Here is a 12,951-nt window from a genome sequence, read left to right as displayed (position 1 = left end):
ATTAAAGAAGTCGTCGGCTATGTAAGTATAGGGTACCCTTTTGGCATGTTTCGCCTCTATCCTTTTTGGAAGACACCACAAGGGAATCCTGAAGTCTCCAAAGCCAAAACTTTTCGTTATGGGAACTCGGGATGGGTTTACCAGTGTTAAACAGCTGCAGAACAAGCTGAGTTCTGCTGCAGGACGTGTTGAAACACATCTAATTGAAGGAGCAAGCCACTTCCAAATGGAAGGTGCTGAGTTTGATAACCAGATGGTGAACCTTATCCTTACATTTATCTCATCTTTATAGGAATATAAGATGCCATGGTGGCTTGTGAGGGTGTGCTGGGTTAGATTGCCTGAACTGTATTTCTTGTGCATGTCGATTATCTTTGTTTAATTTGCAGGTTTTGAATGATGGATTACAGAGTCAACTAATGAGTGAGAGTGGCCTCTAACCTCATTGCTATTGCAATATTGACGAGAGAGAGAGAGAGAGATTTTTTCTGCCATTTTTACATATTCAGATGTTACTGTCAAAATAATTTACATCAATATTTCATAATTCAATGAAACAAAGCATACACTGGAATCAAAGCTACTGCTTCCACTAGCCAATAGACAATTAGCCAAGGAATTGTCATGCTCTTTGCTGGTCATAAAATTAGAGCAAGATATATACAAGTCAGGGCCACTAGTTGCTAATAAGCCTAATAGTCACATGTCATAATTCTCATCATGATGATCACTAGGAACAATTCTACCATTTCTTGCCATTTTGTTGCCACCTGAGCCTTTGATTCCTCTACCTTCACCAGCAATCTCATTACACGGCTGTTTTCTCCATCCCCGATTCTGATTCTGGTCCTTTGATTGAATATGGGGAAACGGATGTTCTCCCTCATCTGCTTTGATGCCAAGAAAAAAGAAAACATTTTATTCTTTTTTATCATCAATGATGGAATTGTTTTCAAGAATCCACTACAATTAAGGAATGGGACCGGCTGCATGTGTCAAAATGATTTGGCTGTTCAACCAATCAAAAACCTCACCTATGCTTAACACGAAAATGAAGTCATAGCTGATCATGCTTGAAAAATCAAAAAACAAGCAATAAAATGTTTACTTGCATCCCACTAGATTGATGAAAAAAATACTAGTAATTGTAGGAATAACAGTATAAAAACTATTACAGGCTGATATGAACACCCAAAACTATAATTAGAATCATACAACAGATAGCAGGGAATCTTTATTGATTATGATAGAAACATGTTATGTGCAATTAGTTATTACCGCTTTCACCATCTGATGCATCTTCAAGCCTCGCAATTGCTTTGACCAGGGCTTGTTCTTGTTCCTGCATGAAAGGGAAGATATAAATGCAACAACTGAAGATAGTAAGAACAATTCGAGGTGTTTGGTACTTACTCTTAGAACTTTCTTTGCTTTCTCAATTTCCAAAGGATCAGGATGGCTGGCACCAAAAACTTTTTCTACCTGTTCAAATTCATTAAATTAGGGAAGAGAAGTTCCTTTCATTTAATGTATGTGAAACAAGTTCCAACATCCATCTTACCTCCTTTATTAGAAGTATCTGTGTGAAGTATCTCAATATCACCCATAGCTTTCTTCGCAGCGCCATTCTTGGTTAAAGAGAAAATCTTTTTTGGATTGACCTTTTATGGTTCCTCTACCTCTTCCTGCAGCAGCAACAGCGCCAACCACGTGCAATTGATTTCTTATTCCCACGGCCTGGTCCAGGCCGGCCACCTCTACGGAAAGCCCCAGTTTCCTCATCCTCCACCTAATATCTTCAGGAGGTATCTGCCATGAACACATATAGATCAGTAGCAACAATAAACTAGAAATTCATTTGACTCTGTAAACGACAGATTCCAAGAGAAAGAGTGATGGGAACACAAGAAGACAATTGATGGCAACTACACAAGGGAAGACAGTGGTAAAAAAACCAAGCACTATCAGTAACATTCCATGTCACGTTGAATGCATCACTAATTGACCGCTTGACACTACTACTAGCCTAGAATGAGGTCAAAGGAGTGGAGGGCTTGTTTAGCTTTACATTATCCACGACCACGCAACACACACAAACAAAAGGGAAAAAAAAGAAAGAAGGTTAGCTTGATCTTATCAATACTGCAGAATAAAATCATATCCAATGGAAAAATTCCGTTTCAAATCAATTCTTCATATTCCAGTGGTTGAACCAGTGGGGATGAGAAATCTTTGGATATACTACAAAAAGAGAACATGCAAGCAGGATCAACGTTCAAATCTTTCAGAAGACAAAGCATCAATCTCACTTTAACCCAAACTAATTATGCAATACAGAACAGAGAATTCTCACACCCTCACAACCAGGAAAAAAAGGGAGATGAATTTATATCGGTATTTTACAAACCACAAACAATTTGCTGGTCAGCATTAAGATAACTAAATGTAAATAAAACATATCAAGTTATCAGCTCCCAGGAACACAGCAAAACCTTACCTCTTTGAGATTGACCCATTCCCACGTTTCATCCCCTGTATTAATATCATAAACCAAAGCATGCCTCCCCTGTCAAATGTGGAAAATGAAAAACGTTAAAAGGCCAATGATAGGCAGATTATTACATAATCAAGTGTAGAATGTACCTCAACTGCATTGTAGTCAGTTATAACAGCTTCATAGAAGTGGTTATCCTCTGGCCATTGAGTCCAAACTTTCTTTCCAATTAAATCATTGGCTGCAAAGGCACCTGAAGAGCCATGGTTAGCAACTTGTGCCCTGCCAGACAAACCTGTAGAACATCGCTGCATGGACTTGTTGAGGATGCAGGCAGACAGCCTCATTAACCAAAAGTAGAGGATAAAAAAAAGTTGTGAAGTACAAATCCTCATCATTTTTGCTCACTTATTCAACTTACTGATTTAGGCTTCTTGTTCGCAGATCCAGGAGGAGGGCCATGTCTCAGGGCTGATGTAGATTGTTGCATAGATGGATGCAATACAGGAGAAGGTGCACCCATGGACAATGAGGCGACTGACTGCGATGTTTTCTGTTTTCTTGCGTGATCCTGAAGCAGAAGGACTAGCTATAGGGTTGTGAGAAGGCTGGGTGGTGCTTGGCATGCTAGGTTGGATCCCATTTGCCTTTCTCCATTCCCTGAAAATCATAGGATCTTTTTAAGAATCAGCTCAACAGATATTAGAAAAACTGACTGGAAGACATTATATCATTTAAGAATCTGCTCAACAGATATGTAATGAAAAAAACTAAACCTTATCCTCCGGATGATATCATCAGCATTAACCCTAGCTAGGAGCTCCCTGTGCTCCTCATCTGAAACTCTTAGTTCTTTTCTGGAGTTCTGTAATTAGGCTTTCCTTTTCCTGGAGAAGAACAATCAGAGGAAGAGAGTCTAAAATTTGTTTAACATTCAATAATAGAACATAAATCTAATGTACATGAAATGGACAAAGATAATACCCAAGTAATGGCATCTGACTGGGCTTTAAAGGCTCGCAAGACTGAAGTATATGCTTCTTGTTCAATATTGTGGATTTGAGTTTCCATGTCACTATGCAAACTTGGCTGTGAAGCACCACCAACAACTGCAGATCTTCCATTTCCAGCAGTTTGCACCCCACTTTGGAATCTATTTCGATGTGTTGGTGGAAGGTCATCATCAGTTTCCTGCAATTTTAGACATAAAAAACACAATGCATTAACTCTTTGCAGTAAAGAAAAATGAAACAATTTCTATCATCTAAACACCGATGTACAGAACAAAATATAAAAGATGCAATGACCAAACAGAAAACATTTACAAAGATCCAATCAAGTAACCATGCGAAACTGAAAGTAGCTCTTCAACATTGATATACTCAAAGCCAGAAAAGAGTGATTCCATTTGTCTAGATCCAGCCTGCATGAGTGCATGTGCTTCAGCAAAATGTAACAGCAAATCTTTCATCATAGTTGCACACATGAAAGCTTCTAGCAAGAAAATATCAGACAGCTCTCAGGTTTTTTTTTCTTCTATCTGGAAACTGTTAATACGACCAACCATCCTCTTTATACTCTTCTTTCAAGTTATTTCTACCTGGTTAATGGTTCGGTTTACAGAGATTCCTTCCAAGAAATACAGACAGCTGCCCCTTTCTGTTGTTGGCATTGTTTTAGACTCGAACCCACCTCAACCTCACCCATCCATGCCTGGAGTAGTAAGTTTCCATGAAAACACCCTTGACATCCTGGGTCAAGAAAAGTTTTTCAGCAAGTTTATGCTGCCATCTCTTACTGAAGTAATTCCATTCCCTGTATATCCCAAGACACTGACATACTAACAAATGAGTAAACCATCCCTAGTGATTTCTTACACTTTCAATTCAAACATCAGTTCAAAACCAGACATTTTCCTCTTAACCTTAAAGTGCAAACACCTGATTATCATCAACAATGAACAACCTCATGCATTTCTAACCATATTGAACCTTAAACCTTGTTTTAGAAGCTCAAACACAAACAAATCTCATATCAACAGTAACTTACAAATTATGAATTAAGCTATAGAGAAAAAAAATACACTACGAATAACAATAAACACTTTAAACTAACTCACCACTACTATCGGAAAGCTCGTAATCCATTTCAACAGCTAAAAAATCAAGCCTGTTGCTTTCCACCTTCTAACCACAGGAAACAAACTCAACCACCTTAACAAACCAAACGAATTCTTCACAAATGCAAGTTACAACCGACCTGACAAACAATTAAAACAATAAATTTATCAATCAAACAAATTATGGAGCACACTTCAAAGATCATAAAAGCTTACTCCTGCTTCAGAATACAACACATTTAAGCCAAATTCACCAACATAAAAAATAGGCCTAATTCACATAATTACCTCCTGTAAACATATAAAACAATTAAAAAAAATAATTACAACGCACAATCTCCTTAGTTACTTTTTTGCTTCAAGCACCATCTAAATAACTTCATAAACAATTTCAGAGATCATAAATGCTTACCCCTGCTTCAAAAAAAACAACAGATTTAAGCCAAATCCACACATATGAAGCCCTAATTCACAGATTTAGCTCCTGCAACCCTATAAAACATTAAAAATAAAACTTAATTCCACACACAATCTCCTTAATTACCTTTTTGCTTCAAGCACCAACTAAATAACTTCATAAACAAGGAACTACAGCTAAATTAAAAAAAAAAAAAAAAACGGTAATTCACAAAAAAAAACGCCACCTATAACTTGATAAACAAGAAATTAAAGAAAAATTCAACAAAACCAAACCAAAACAGAAAAAGAACAAAACTTTCATAGGTTAATCACTACTATCCAAATCCCTAATGTACATCAAAATTCCACTAAACCCTAAAAAAACTCAAATTCGATCAAGTTACCGAATTTTGCGGTTTTAAAATAAAATCCCTTTAAAAAGTCTCGAACTTTAGCCTCCTCTTATGGCGAACAACAAAACCGTAATAATTCACTGTCCAAGTCCTCGAAATTGAACCAGAAAACAACGTTGAGAGCTTCAAAACAAGGAAATTCGACAGCGTTTTGTGGGAAACGCGTAGAATTTTTTGTGAGTTTTGATTGGTAATTGTTGGTGGGGGTGGTTTTGGAGGGGAAAATTAGGGGTATGGGAGTGTGAATATTGTGGAATTTGATTGATTGAAAGAATATGAAGAGGTAATGTGTCTTTTTTTTATATATAAAAAAAGAGTTTTAGCAAGATTTAAGAGTATTTCTATATCTATCTTCAATCTAACATGTGTTTGATAATTTAGTATAATGTTTTTTTTTTTTGTTGTTTAGTTTTTTTTTTTTATATATATATATTTTAATAATTATAGTTGTAAAATTGGGTTTGGATGAAGTTTGTTTAGTCCGGAAAAAAATATTATATATTTTTCTAGTTTAAAAAATAAAATAAATCATAATATATTTTATTTAACTCGAAATCTCAACCTGTTTTGAAAATTTTATTCAAAACGTTCCACTTAATTTATTGAATTTTAAATTTTATAATTTATTATTGTTTTTTTTGAATTGATTTTTTTTTCCAGTTTAGTCATTCAACTTCTTCAATATTTGATTGTTTTACAATTAAACTTTGTTATTTATTTTGATTTATTTTTTTATAAAATTATCCTATTATCATGATTTAAATCACGAGTTTTGCGAGTTAATCATAATAGATTTAGGTCATTTTATTGTGTTTTTTTTTAGATTGATATTTTTTCAATTTCATCATTCAACAATAGATTTATTGAGAATTGAGTTTTATAATTTATTTTGATTTGTTTTATTTGTGGTTATCATGATTTCATAACTTAGATCAAGTATTCGAAAGATTAACACAGATCAATCTAATGTTGTTATCTTAATATTTATTTTTTAAAGTATCGTCTTGAATTTTTTACAAATCAAACTATATTTTTATCAATCATTGAGATTATCTTTGAATTCCTTAAGTCAATCGGGTCATATTAGTTTAACTCTTATTTTTTATTTGTGTATAAAATTTGAGTTAGATAATTTCAAAGTTAATTTAAAAGTTGAATTTGAATTGAAATCATGCTTATTAAATCAACCTTGAAAATAGCACATCAAAACATCTCAGACCAATCTAGATTAAAGGGAAAATAGCTAAAAGAAAATTTTTTTTTTCTGTTTTTGTCAAAAACCAAAGTTAATTAAATAACTCAGTCAACTTGACTTTTATAATTCTTAAATTTCAAATCATAATTAAATTCTTAAATTTTTTTATAAAAATAATATTATTTTAATATATTAAAAAAATTAAATTTATTTTTAATTCAAATTTAGTTTTACAATAATAATTAAAATAATCTAAAATCATAAATTTCAATAAATGAAATACTTTCAAACTCACTTTTATCTCCACATCAAAACTTGCATAATCAAACAAAGACTTACAAATTATAGTGATTTAAATAAAAATAATAATTAAAATAATCTAAAATCATAAATTTCAATAAATGAAATACTTTCAAACTCACTTTCATCTCCACATCAAACTTGCATAATCAAACAAAGACTTATAATTTATAGTGATTTAAATAAAAAAAAATAATTAATTGAAATCTTTTTTTATTAATGTATTCCTTTTTTATTTTTGTGAAAACTTGTTTTTTAAGTAAAAAAATATTATAATCATAAAATAAGTTTTCAATTTAAAATAAAAAAAATACAAATTGATCTTTTTTTATATATCTATATGAAAAATGTAAAAAGAATAAATTTAAGAAAATTATATAAAAATTCACGCTAAAAAAATATAAGAACTTATTCTATTTTTTATTTAATTTTAATAATTAAATTATTTTAAAAATCATACATATAAGATTAATACATAAATATTTTATAAAATAATTACTAATATTATAATAAACAATGACATAATTAAAAAAACACTTCTTCAAGACCAACTGTTTTTTCAACGACATGTCAGTACAGACTACACTATGCCGTTCCTTTATGAACTTAAAACGGCGCGTTTTGTATATTTTGCTTTCTCTCTCTCTAAAATCTTTTTTTCCTTCCATTTGACTTCAAGCAGAAGCCGTTTTTCTCTTACATTGGAGTTTTTATTGAATCTGGTTCATCTGCTTTATTTACAATTACTGTTTATTTCTTGTTTTTTTTTTTAACTCCTCAATGATTAATAACGTAAATTTAGGATTATAACCTCAATAGTTTAAATTATTGAGTGGAGTGATTCTTTACTTGAAATGAATGATGGAAGCATTTTTGCTTGCAGAATTTATGAGACTTTTTAAGCGCTATGTGATGAAATGCCTCAATGAAACAGCTCAAATTTTGCTAAATTAAATAAAATCTCACGAAGAAATTTGGTTTCTTTAGCTTTTCAGTGAAAAAGAATCAACCACAATAATGTCTGGTGGGGGTTGCAGAGAAGGGAAATGTCACAGGGTTGGAACTACTTGAAGACCATGCAATTCATAGTTTTTTTTAATGAGATATATTGACTAAAGGTCACTTTTTTTATTAGAAATTTAGAAAGAGATGATAACCCTTTTTCTAGTGGGTTGTTTTAATTTTGGGTTTCCTTCTTTGAGGAATTGGTGCATCTTTTCCCAAATAAGCTCTTTATTTTTTGTTTAGTTACAGCATAAGACGGAGAGGAGAAAGTGTTTTTTTATGAAGATATTTTTTTATTTTTATTTTTGCTATTCATTATTTTGGCATTCATATCTGTTCCTTCTGATCTCTCCTAGATTTTGCAAGTTAATCAGGCACTCATTCGTTAGCAAGAAAAAGATTGGTTCTGTCTTCTTTGATTTTCTTTTCCTTTCTTGTAGTTTTTGCGTGTCATTGACAGTTAAAATTCTTACTACTTCACATTTTAATGAAAGAGTGCATCTGTCAACTCAGAATTACAAATGTTAGCTGAAGTTGCATGTGCGTGGAAATTTTTGGTTTTTTAATGTTTAGGTCTGATTCTATTATTTGGTGTGCAATGGTATCATGTGATTATAACACAATGATGCCATGTGAGAATAAGATAAGAATAAGGATTAATTATTTCTTGGTTTTCAGAGAATGTGATTTCCATTAAATCTTGAGGTTTGGAAATTAGGAACGGTCATCTACTTGGAAGCACTTAAGCTTCAGGAAAAGCTATTCTCTACTAGAAAAGCTCATAAGATTCCGGATACGCTGCTGTCCCTGCAACACCCTCCTACATACACTCTTGGAAAACGGTGAACTGATCATAATTTATTGATCCCTGTGATGAACTTGAAAAGATAGGAACTGAACTTCACTATACACAAAGAGGAGGTGGCATTACATATCATGGTCCTCATCAAGCCTTCTTATACCCTGTCATTTCTCTTCGTGACGTTGGACTTGGTGCTCGGAATTATGTGGAGAGACTTGATTTAACAATGATTGAGATGGCATCACTACATGGTGTGAAAGCTAGCGCACGAAAAAAGTTTGAGACTGGGGTTTGGGTTGGAGATAGAAAGATTGGTGCAATTGGAGCTTGCATATCATCCAGAATCACTTCTCTCATGGATTGGCATTCGACATTGATCCTGATTTAGACTATTTTAAGCATATTGTGCCTTGTGGGATTGCTGATAAAGAGGTTGCATCTTTGAGAAGGGAGATACAGGTACCGTGCTTCCTTCTGATGAAGTAATTCATGAGCAGTTGATATCTTGTTTTGCAAGAATGTTTGGTTTCAAAAATCTTATTTGGAAGGAAATTAAGTCAATATTGCTAGATAATGGGAAACCTGAAAGGCATGTGGACTGATAATGCTTCAATAGTTATGTAATGAGAAAACTAAATGACATGTGGCTATTATATTCCTGAAAGATAAATTATGGAAACCCTTTTCTGTATGATTGATGATTCGTTGAAATGAATCAATGGAATTTTGTGTATGTGAAAGTTGAATCCATTTATTTAGCTATCTGAAGTTATGTATTATGTCTATATCAGAAAAGAGACAGAGTAGTTTAGATCATGCAATACTTGAGGATATTGTATTGTTTTTTTTCAAAATGCGTTAAAAGCTGTAGACTAGGTGAATTATTTTCAGGAATTTGGGGAATAGGGAAATAGGATCATCGATAGAAATTTTTTATTATGGTTTGAGATTGTCAGTGTGATTGTAGGCAATATAGGTACAAGGCATTTGAGAATCCTTAGGTCCTGTTGTGATGATGTTGAGAGAGTTATCTAGAAGCAAGTACTTTGATGCTGTTAATTAGATCCATGATCAGCATCTTTAATCAGCGAGATCTTGTTGGTACATTGATTTTATGCAAAAACAATGCATGTTCCAGGTAATTCTGATGCCATATTTTCCAGTATTATATGAGATCAGAATGCATATGATCATGGCAGCAATATCTTTCATTCAAGGAGTTGGAAATGAGTAATGTCTCTATTTTGTTCCTGTTGCATAAATGCATTTTCCCTTGCTTGTAGACTTACTGTTCACATGGACTCAGGATTCGCAGCCCAGGAAACCACCAAGTGACTTCACCAAAAACTATATTCTAAATACCTCTCTCAAAGTTCCTTGACTAGATCTCCCAAATTCTCCATGTAAAGTTCTTAAACCTCCAGATCATTTTTCTTCTACCCTAGGAGATGATATTGCAATTTATAAACATAAAAAAACTTCCACCATCTGCTGAATAATGTGAAGTGACGGAGGAGTGATACACCATCACATGGCTAAATGGAAGAGAATTTACTAAATTTAGAGGATTATCCTTATAATAATGCTTCAAAGATTGCTGCTCAGGTTTGGGCAGGCGGAGACCTTTTTAGCATGTTCTCAGGTTTTAAAATCTAGACTCTATTATTCAATCCACCTTTGAATCTCCAAAAACCATTGTCCATGAGGTGAATTATGAAATAAAAACTCATATACATATCAAAAAAATTGGGCAAGGCTGTCAAGCTGGCCAAATTTGGTTGGGGAGCAATATTAGCTATATTAGACATGCAAAAGCAATCCTGAAGGCTCAGCTCTAACTACACCAACTTGAGGTTTATATGAATGCTGCATTAGTATCAGGTTGGAGAAGAATAAGATGGAATCCAATTGACATTAGTCTATGTTCTGAATGGTAAAAGAGGAGCATTGCATTTTCTTGGAAGAAGATGATTGCTTTTGCTGTCGAAATTAGTCTTTCCCAGCTAAGTTTAGCTGTATCTGTTACTCTTAACAGAAGTACAAAACTATTGAGTGATTTAATAAAAAAGGACAGAAGAAGAGTGGCTGATTTGGTCTCATGTGATAAGTCACATGAGGTTTTAAGTTAAATATTTGAAGGACTGCACAGAAGTCAGAAGTATAATATTCAATTCAGAATCACATGGTCAGCTGCTTCCGAGTTCCAACGTATTCAAGAATAAAAGTTCTATCATTAAACTTCTGATAAAAATAAAGAAGCAGATCACCAAAAATAGAGTTCATATGGAAATGTTACTGGGATAGTGGCCAGTCAAATAATGCTTCTACAAGATTCTAACATGCATTATAATTGATCCTGTCTTGCCTTCTGCTGACGTGGATCAATGAGCTGCTCTGTCATCTTTATAGTCCTCCAACTGAAAATTTTTTCCCATGTGCAGATATTTCATTTATATATGATTTTAGGAAATCTTTTGTCCAATTAGTGCTTACCCTGTTAGGAAATGGTCTAGATCTACCCCTTTTAACCGTGAAAGCTGAAACATAGTCTGGTTATTCTGAATGGTCTGTCCATTAGCTTCTTGTTTATCTGTAGTTCCAAGGGGAAAGAGAACATCTTCTACCTGGTTAAGACATTGGGGTTTAACCACTAAACTGGCCTAGGTTTTCTTTTTGTATATATATTACACCTAGCCAGAGTTGAGCACAAACTATTTGTAACAGTATGCAATGCCTCCTTGAGAAGACATCATAGACACCGCCATTTCCTTAGCTCCAAAAACACCAGCAATCTCATTGTCTCTACAGCACTACATAATGAGAAATATTCACAGAGCTTTTCTCATTCTATTTTCCTTGATTGTTATTCATATTCTCATGTCCTCTCTTCTGTGTCTTCACCATGAGAGAAAGGTCCAATTATTAGACAGAAATCAAGGAAGGAGATTGCTAGTTCCTTTCGCTTCTCTTTCAGCAAATGTTAACAAGTCAACTGGAGCCAATAAAGACCCTCGGAAAGCCGCGGAGACAAGTCTCAGGAAGGCTCCACCAAGTTTTTCAAACCCTACTCAGAACAAGTAGCCTTAACAGTCTTTGTATAGAGATCTTTAAAAGGAAGAGAATTTCATTCTCTTTCTGCATTTTTGCAGTTTTTCCCCTTTTAGTTTTATTGTTGGATAGGAATCACAATTGGATCTCTATACAGTTCTTAGTCTTTTCTTTCAGGGTTTCCTTTTCTTTAAAGCTTATGGATCTGTAATTCCTTCATTTTTTTTTAAGTATCTGCTTTTCAGTAAATTTAGAAAGACACAAGGTGAACTTCATTTACAGGAACTTTTTGTAAGATTATATTAGCAGCTTTTTTCTGGTAGATTGCCAATTTGTAGTTGGTTATAATGTACTCTATTCCCAAGATTGATTATCTTTCCTTTGATAGTTATATTTATATTTACGTTCCATTTTCTGGTTACTACTGCATTTTCTTTTTTTGTCCTATTTAATTTTATTTTTTCAGCTGATTCAACTTGATGAAAATATCCACATCAGCTATCATTCCTCACGTTCTTTTTTGGTTTTCTAACGTCACCCCGTGTGATGGGAAGTGTAGGGATGCGTGCTTTAAATTCTATGGGAACAAGGCTTATGAAAAGGAGCTGCACTTGTTAACCTTTCAAAAAATAGTAAGGCTATTAGAGTTCTCACCTCCTCTTAAAGAGGACCTTTACAGCCTTGTGAGGCTATGCTGAATCTCTCTCTCTCTCTCTCTCTAATTCTTGATACATTCTTGTTTAATGAAGCTGAACCAAACATAGCACGGTGGTCATCTTGCATCTTAAATATGCTAGTGTCTAAGAGGGTGGACTGTTCGATTTTACTGTTTTTTGGTCCCATCCATATTAAATATGTTTGTGTTTCTAGTTATGGGATCATTAATGATAACTATGAATTATTGCCCGTTCATTTGTGGTATAATTAACTCCTATATATATCAGTAATTTCCTAACTCCATTAATAGTTAAATTTGAGGTCATTATTTTCTTCCATTTCCACGTTTATACAAATATTGTTGTACTTTGTTTCCAAGTGACGTATAATTTCCAAGTTTCAATCCAATTGTCAATACATTGAAAGAAATTTCTGTAAAGAATCAAGGGGCATGTGAAAAACAGCAACATTATTTGTTCAGTCTCCAAAATGTTTCTTCGGATAATTTGATTTCTCCAA

The 12,951-nt window shown here is 33.5% G+C and overlaps 1 long non-coding RNA gene and 2 pseudogenes across 3 annotated transcripts; 1 reads left to right on the top strand and 2 right to left on the bottom strand.

Annotated features, from left to right (window-relative positions):
- Positions 1 to 420: 420 nt before the first annotated feature.
- Positions 421 to 3,677, bottom strand: LOC118038698 (protein EMSY-LIKE 3-like; annotated as a pseudogene).
- Positions 3,678 to 4,072: 395 nt separating this feature from the next.
- Positions 4,073 to 5,628, bottom strand: LOC118038699 (uncharacterized). 3 transcript variants are annotated; one of them, XR_004685805.2, is made up of 4 exons: positions 5,417 to 5,628; positions 5,026 to 5,105; positions 4,614 to 4,753; positions 4,073 to 4,245 (listed from the first exon to the last, which is right to left on the bottom strand). It is a non-coding gene; the product is annotated as an uncharacterized lncRNA (long non-coding RNA). The 3 variants fall into 3 exon arrangements; XR_012169484.1 differs by having other exon boundaries at positions 5,026 to 5,627; XR_004685806.2 differs by lacking the exon at positions 5,026 to 5,105 and having other exon boundaries at positions 4,075 to 4,245; positions 5,417 to 5,621.
- A 2,978-nt stretch (positions 5,629 to 8,606) lies between these two features.
- Positions 8,607 to 9,329, top strand: LOC118038694 (octanoyltransferase LIP2, mitochondrial-like; annotated as a pseudogene).
- Positions 9,330 to 12,951: the final 3,622 nt, after the last annotated feature.

This window comes from Populus alba, chromosome 3, assembly GCF_005239225.2.
Source record: "Populus alba chromosome 3, ASM523922v2, whole genome shotgun sequence".
Taxonomy (NCBI): domain Eukaryota; kingdom Viridiplantae; phylum Streptophyta; class Magnoliopsida; order Malpighiales; family Salicaceae; genus Populus; species Populus alba.
The sequence above is the reverse complement of the archived record's forward strand: the minus strand, read 5'-3'. Positions and strand labels throughout refer to the sequence as shown.